The following is an 8,446-nucleotide window of genomic DNA, read 5'->3' on the forward strand; positions in this document are numbered from 1 at the left end:
CTTAGGGATAGAGTCCAGGACTTGAGTTCAAGCCTGAGGACCAGCACATAAATATGCAAGATCTGGGCAATGCTAGGCCCACTGTCCTTCATGGTAATTACAAGCTGAGGCAGGAGTCATCAGAGTCTTGACTTTAGAAGTTTAAGCTGGTGAAATTCCATAATGAATATATGAAGGCTTCATAAATTTACAGAGGCTAAGGGAAGATTGGAACCCAGAAAAGTGGCTCTGAGTCCACAGGCCCTTGTAGCCTCAAGTAGAAAAGGAAGAGAAAGCAAGAGATGATGACTTTTAAACAGTCTCGGATTGGGGAAGGACAGGGGTTATTTGAAAGTTGGCTCTGTGCACCAACAGCCAGTTCCAGACTCTGACCACACCACCAATTTATGCCGAAGGAAGAGGCTAGATACTGCAGTCCAACAGACTTGATAGCATCCCAGTACTATTTCTGTATGACCATGGCCTTGTCTCGTCACCTCTCTGAGCCTCCTGTCTGGTCTACAGAACAGGGAAGAATAAAAACATTAGGAGAAAATGGAGCAATGCTTAATTCTGTTTTCTCCACCTCTCCCTACCCTCCATCTCATCTGCCAGGCCACATATTTTGAGATTTGAGCTCAGACATCCTTGAGCATGCTGACTTGTAGTGGCTTCCCAGAATTTGCACACAGGCCCACATCATGCTCCATGCTTATCTTCACAGCACAGGCCCATCACTGGCCTGCATGGGAGAATGGCACATCTCTGTTCCCTACAGTGGTCACAAAGCTCTTATCTTCAGAGCCCTAGCACATGGTGGCTCTGTCTCTCCATGATGGATCCCACAGTGGACATGGAGACAAAAGGGACCCACCACCACAGTCAGTGGTCACGGAGGCCTGGCTGTCTTAGGCTACTGTGTCAGCCTAAGACAAAGTAAATTTAAACACCATTCCTAGGCCCATGACTTCAAGGCACAAAAATAAATAAATAATGAATTTTTAAAAAGCAACCTTAAAATGTTTGTTGGGACCTCCTTGCTGTTCTTTTTCTTTTTCTATTTCCTTTTCTTTTGCCATTCCTGGGATTTGAACTTAGGTCTGGGTTTCCTGTTTCAGTTGTGTGTCAAGTGGTAGAGCATCAGTCTTGAGCAAAAAAAAAAAAAGTCAGGCACACCCGCCAGGACCAAGCTGCAGCAGTTTTCTCTCCTGGCCCCTGTGACTGCCGGTTCTGATGCCACTTTACCATGCAGAGGAAATCTGGGAAGAAGAAGCCAGAAAAGGGGGAGAAACTGATTGATCCTGTGTCCTTCTGGAAGGATCTGCTGGCCAGCGGTGTGGCAGCGGCCATGTCGAAGACGGCGGTGGCGCCCATTGAGCGGGTGAAGCTGCTGCTGCAGGTGTAGGCGTCCTCCAAGCAGATCAGCCCCGAGGCCCGGTACAAGGACATGGTGGACTGCCTGGTACGGATTCCCCGCGAGCAGGGTTTCTTCAGTTATTGGCATAGCAATTTGCGAATGTTATCAGGTATTTTCTAACATAAGCTCTAAATTTTGCTTTCAAGGACAAATACAAACAGCTTTTCATGTCAGGAGTTAATAAAGAAAAACATTTCTGGAGGTGGTTTATGGCAAATCTGGCTTCTGGTGGAGCTGCTGGAGCAACATCCTTATGTGTAGTATTTCCACTGGATTTTGCCCAAACCCGTTTAGGTGTTGATATTGGAAAAGGTCCTGAAGAGAGACAGTTCAAGGGTTTAGGTGACTGTATTATGAAAACAGCAAAATCAGAAGGAATTATTGGCTTATACTAAGGATTTGGTGTTTCAGGTCAGGGCATTATTGTGTACCGAGCCTCTTACTTTGGAGCTTATGACACAGTTAAGGGCTTGTTACCCAAACCAAAGGAAACCCCATTTCTTGTTTCCTTTTTCATTGCTCAAATTGTGACTACATGTTCTGGAATACTCTCTTATTCCTTTGACATAGTTAGAAGACGTATGATGATGCAGAGTGGTGAGTCTCAGCGGCAAAATAAAGGAACATTAGACTGCTTTATGAAAATATACCAACATGAGGGAATTGGTGCATTTTTTCGTGGTGCCTTCTCCAACATGCTTTGAGGTACAGGGGTGTTTTGGTGTTAGTGTTATATGACAAATTTAAAGAATTCCTTTTTTTTTTTGGGGTCTGGTCACGGGGCCTGAACTCGGCCTGGGCGCTGTCCCTCAGCTCTTCAGCTCAAGGCGAGGGCTCTACCACTTGAGCCACAGCGCCACTTCCGGCTTTGTTCTTTTTGCTTATGTGGTGCTAAGGAATCGAACGCAGGGCCTCAGGCATGCAAGGCAATTGCTTTACCACTGAGCCAACTTCGTAGCCCTAAAGAATTCCTTAATATTGATATTGTAGGTAGTTCATCAGGAGTTTGAAAAATGCATGCATTTAAGTTATTAGGCATAGAAACCACAGCTATGTGATATTGTACTTTGATGGTGTATTTTGATAGTGTTAATTGTTTAATAAAGCATAAGCTTTTCAATAATTTAAATATTAAAAATCAGATAAATGTGAATTTCCCTTCTACTTGCACTCAGACACTTCAGTGAGAAATTTTACTTTTATGTATTATATGGTTGCCATTAATTTAAAATTCTTTTCTTACATATATGATAAAAATTAAATTATATAATGCTGAAATCTAAAAAGAAAGGCAGGTACAGTCCCCAGGCCCTCACTTTATGACTCATGACTGGCAAAGGGGGGAAAAACATAAAGCAAACATAGAAAGTTTGTTGAGACCTCCTGGCCATTGTGTTCTACCAGTCCTAGTGCTTGAATTCAGGGCCTCAGTTGCCCAGTTCATCTTTGGGACAAGTGGTAGTGCGCCAGCCTAGGGCTAAGAAAACTCAGGCAGTTCCCAGGTCAAGACCCAAGACTGGGAAAGAGAAAATGCTTCAGGACTTGGAAGGGGGCGAAATATGTAAAGCTTTTATTGTGACCTCCACACCGTTCATTTTACATTCCTGGGATTTGAACCTAGGGCCTGGGTTGCCCAGTTCAGCTGTAGTTGAAATGGTAAAATGCCAGCATAGGGCAAACAAAACTCAGGCACATTTCCCAGGCCCTAATTTCAAACCGAAGGCCTGGCCAAACAAAAATAAACAAACAAAAAAACACAAAAAATCTTATTGGACGTCCCTCTATCCTCTTTCTTTTCATTTTTCTTTTTCTTCTTTTTTATTGTAATTCCTGAGATTTGAACTCAGGGCCTGAGTTGAATTTGTTGGGGTGTTGGTGACGTGGAAGAGAGAGTGCTGGACTTGAGCAAAAGAAGCTCTGAGTTCAAGCTCTGGGACTGGCCAAAACAAAACAAAACAAAACAAAAAAAACCCACAAAAACTTTGTTATGATCTGCCCTACACTCTCTTTCTCTTTTTTCTTTTCTTTTTTCTTTCTTTTTTTTTTTGCTACTCCTGGGATTTGAGCACAGGGTCTGAGTTGCGCTGTTCAGGGTCTGAGTTGCATTGTTCCCTCAGTTTTTTCACTCCATGGTAGTGCTCTAAAAGTTGAGCCACAGCTCTACTTCTGGCTTGGGCGAGCTGTTTGGAGACATGCTTTTAATGACCTTTCCTCCTTCCAAGGCTGGACTCCCACTGAGATCTTCCTGATCTCAGCTTCCTGAGGGAGCTAGAAGGAGCACCACTGCCCCATAAATGATAAAACAAAACAAAACAAAAACACAAAAAGTTTGTTGGGACTTCCCCTCCATGTTCCTCTTTTTTTCATTTTCTCTTTATTTTTGTGCCAATCCTGAGACATGAGCACCAGTGCTCCACATACAAAGACATACAAAAAAATATGAATGAGACTCGAGGAGAAAACAAATGAACACCCCTCTGTCCAGCAGACACCTTCCATCTTCAGTTCATACACACATGTCCAGAAATATGCTCTAGTTTGTAAAGTAGAAGATGATTGCCAGGCAGAGTGAGGTATTTGGATGTTAAATAGATTTTAATTTAATATGGAAGAGATTGTGCACTTTCTACAGCTAAAAGGAATTGTAAATGTCAGTCTAGAGCCAGGTTACTATGAAAAACTTTTCCTGAGGTTTGGAAGGTACTGTCAAGCAGGGAGGGCACTGATATATAATCTTAATAATATATAGTTATCAAATTAATATGTTATATATTATATAAAATATAATAATTATAAAATAATACTAAATATATGTTTATGTATAGCACAATACAAAAATATATTTAATAAAACTAAGTACATTATAATATAATATAAATGTATACAATATAATTATATCAATTATATTAAACTATGTCATATATTAATACACATTAATATGCTTAATGTAATATTAATATATGTCATATATTTAAAGTCTGATTTTGTTGCCAGAGCAATATTAAAAACCTAGACAGTTGCAACGCACAAGCAAATTATATTAGACATCTGATACTTTCATTTTGTGTGTATTCCTCTTCATTATTTTATTGGATTAACTTTTGGCATTGAATGTCTCTTATATGACTAAAAGGTATGTTTCATAAAATCTCATTTTCTGGCATTTTGAATGGTGCCTGTAAGCTTTTACTAATTTCTCAGACTAATTGAGCTATATATACTATATTCTTCATGTTAATAAAACCATGGAATGTGACAAACACTAGAAAGTTTATTTTTAGCACCTTTAGAACAGTATAATCATATTAAGCTGAATATGATTTGTACTAATATTCCTAAAGATGATACTTTTTCATATCTAATTCAGTATATATTATATAATATACATATATTATGCAGAATAATTCTCAATTTAGTGACTATTGCCAGGAGCCTATGTAAATTTAATAACTTTTTAAATAACCATCAGTTACATCAAAACATTTTATCTTACTTTACAAGCTCACTCAATCCCTTGTACATAGCACAGTGTTTTTGTACACAATCACACATTCATTTAGGTTCTGGATTTATGGGAAATGTATTAGACCAATATAAAATCCTCATGAATTAATAAACTTATTTTTATCAATAGTAGGGTTGGAACTCAAGGTCTCAGATTTGCTTGGCTTTTTTGAATGGCACTCTAATACTTGAGCCATGCTTCTAGTCTGGCATTTTACTGGTTACTTACACATGGAGTCTCATCTTTTCCTTCCCTGGATGTCCGTGAGCTGATGATTTAATTGAACAAATTAATAGTGGCCAATGAACATTCTGAAACTGCAGAGTAGTACCAGATTTGAACAGGCCCCTCTGGCTTGGGGTTATCTGTTCCCCTACTTTGTGTCACATCCTCCAGGAGTGGCAGAAACACAGAGTCCAGGGACTATAGACTGCTGTTTTCATGCAGAATTATGGGTGAATACCCAACTGAAGCAGACATAAGGAGTGACAGAAGCTAATGGCTAGATGTAAGGTGAAGGAATGTGAGAAGAGGACAGGTTACAGAGATAAATATAAGAAACCCATTACCCTCCTCTATCGATAGAGCCCTCAGGACTCTCTCCCTTCCGGGCCTTCAGGTCTTCATGCCCTCAGTGTTTCCCAGTCACCCAGTCTAATCTGGATCCTGTGTCAATGAATGATGACTGGAAACTTCAACTGAATGAAAAGAAATTCCAGTGGATTCTTTTTTATTTTAATGCCAATAACAAAGAACGTAAGTATTACAAAGCTTTCCCATGTCCATTAAAATATACAATATATTATACATGTACATGGAATAGATACGTAATATATGGAGTAGATATGCAATATCTATGTAATAGGCATGTGATAGATAGGCAATATGTATTTGTAAATTTAAATGTAATATATGTTTATTATATATTAATTTATATATGTCCTTATTGTACCATATGAAGTCTCTGATATTCAATAACATGTTAAATTCAAATAAAGGCATTACCCCATATGGTTATGGTTTTTATCCATTATGATTCATATGAAATTGAGTTTGAGCAACAGCTCTAGGCTGGGCCCCTACATGGGTAGGACATTTCTCCAGTAGAAACTCTGTGGGTTTTTGAGTAAGGTTCCTACAGAGATAAAAAGCTCTGACACTGTAAATATTTATAGGGAAATTCCAAGATGAATGTTTCTCATATTTCCATACTTAGGGCGAGATATAGCACTCTGCATAGCTGGCAGTACCTTCATGAGCCACCAGAGCCTTTGGAATCCTTGAGGAAGCATCATTGGCTCATCATTGCCCATAATGAAATTTTTTATTGGGTTCAGTTCCCTAGTTGTGTTAGACTCTTGAGTTAAATTTAGAAGTTCATTTGAACTTTGGAATATAGTCTCACACAGGCAGGATAAGTGCATGGAACTTTGCCTGCCACAGGATGAGGCAGAATTGAGGGATTCTTCTCAAAACAGAGGACTGGGTAAACTATAGCTTGGAGTACAAAGAAGCATGCATCTCCTGACCTTCAGTGGCCACCTACACTCATCCATAGCCATTGGCCCAGATGGAGACGTTTGTTGCATAGTTGTACCCAAGTGGCCTTTTTGTCTGCTGTTCAAACAATGAGTCAGACTTCCTTCCACAGCCTGGGGTACAGAGAAACTCTCAGGCTAAATGGGGAACAGTTAGGGGAGCCCTGGAACATTAACTGTCTTGAAAGCATTCTTTGTCATATAAAATAATTATATTGCAAGTACATTTCCTACCTTTCATCATAGCTACTACTCAGGAGCTTCACCAATAAAAATACATCCATTTATACACAAAAACATGGAGTTATTGACATTTTTGGCAGGTTATGGGGTTTAAACACTTGGCCTTGGCAATATTCCTCAGGTCCTTTGGCTCAAGGATTACACTCTACCACTTGAGCCACCGCCCCACTCTTGTTTTTTTCTGGGATTCATTGGAAATGAGTGTCACAGACTTTGCTGCCCCAGCTGGATTTGAACCTGGATTCTCTACATCTCAGCCTCTTGAGAAGCTAGGATTACAGGTGGGAGCCACTGGCACCTGGCTTTCCTTTCTTCTTTTTTAATTTTGAAAATCTGAATGCTTTAACAGTGTCATTCCAATGTTTTGAATTTGTAAATTTTTGAATTTGTAAATTTTTTATAGCTACTTTCTCTGAGAAGGATTTTTCTCACCTCATCTTTCACTTTGGTAATAGTTTTCAAACAAAATGGGAGAAATGACTGTCACAGGAATTGGGAGAAAATGTCAGTACAACTTACCAATTCTGTCTCATAGTATCAATTTGCAGCCCATTTACTGTCTCAGGACAAGAGGACTGAAAGCTGGAGTGGTCTTCATTCTATTGTATCATTCCTTTTGCCTGTAAAATGATCTAATAGTTGTCATTTGTGTCTCCAGCCTTAAGTATCTAGAATATGATAGAGGTATCTTCATGTTTCTATTTTTCTCTAATCTTTGTCAAGATTTAGACAAAGATTTGTACAGAGCAGCTCTTCAGTGAATCCCTTGGAAAAAGCTACTTTAAGAGTCCTCAGAAAGAGCACAGCCTAGAGGCTGTCTTCCCTATGCTTTGTGAGGTCATGGGCCAGTCTCTGTTGTTGGCCATTATTGAAGATAGTCACAGAGCTGTCCTTGGTCATACAGTCAGGTTACAGAGCTCAGCAGACTTAGCTGACATCAGAAAACTGTGGCCCAGATTCTAGTGATCTTTTCTTTACACTGCCTTACTTAAACTACTTATATTGTCTTAACAAATTGCTCTCCCCATTGGCCACAGACATGACAGGTGTCCACTTGCTGTTTTGTGTTGTTGTTATTTTTTTTGTTTTTTGGTCAGTAGTGGGACTTGAACTCTGGGCTTGGGCACTGTCCCTGTGGTCTTCAGTTCAAGGCCAGTGCTCTACTGCTTGAGCTACAGCACCACTTCCGGTTTTCTAGTAGTTTATTGGAGATAAGAGTCTCACAGACTTTCCTGTCCGGACTGGCTTTGAACTGTGATCCTCAGATCTCAGCCTGCTGAGTAGCTAGGATTACAGGCGTGAGCCACCCCGCCCGGCTCCATTTGCTGTTTTGAATATCCTATGCTGTCATTCTGGTTTGTCTTTTAGATCTTTTGTGTCAGCATGGAAGATGTCAGAGGATAATAACGGATATTTCAAACAAATAGAGAAACTGCTGTAGCTCAGGTGGTATAGCACCAGTTTTTTTTAAATTAATTAATTAATTTATTTGTTCATTTATTTTTTTTTTTGAAAACAATGTACAGACTGGTTACAATTACATGTGCAAGATAATGAGTACATTTTTTATAAAGTATTGTAACGTCCTCTTTGTTTCCCATTCCCATCTTTTCCCATCCTCCTCCTGCCCTCCCCCACAGTCCTCCCCTCTCCCATACCCCCCACCACTCACAAACCATAGTTGTAAAGTTCGTTTTGGACATAACGACTTGTACATCGCATTTTTGCTATGGGTCCACCTGTATCCCTATTTAAACGAATTGT

At 39.7% G+C, this 8,446-nt stretch overlaps 1 pseudogene; it reads left to right on the plus strand.

The window, feature by feature from the left end:
- The first annotated feature begins 1,225 nt into the window (after positions 1–1,225).
- Positions 1,226–8,123, plus strand: LOC122128347 (annotated as a pseudogene).
- Positions 8,124–8,446: the final 323 nt, after the last annotated feature.

The sequence above is a fragment of the Dipodomys spectabilis genome, unplaced genomic scaffold, assembly GCF_019054845.1.
Source record: "Dipodomys spectabilis isolate Male_0828 unplaced genomic scaffold, ASM1905484v1 ptg000012l, whole genome shotgun sequence".
NCBI lineage: Eukaryota > Metazoa > Chordata > Mammalia > Rodentia > Heteromyidae > Dipodomys > Dipodomys spectabilis.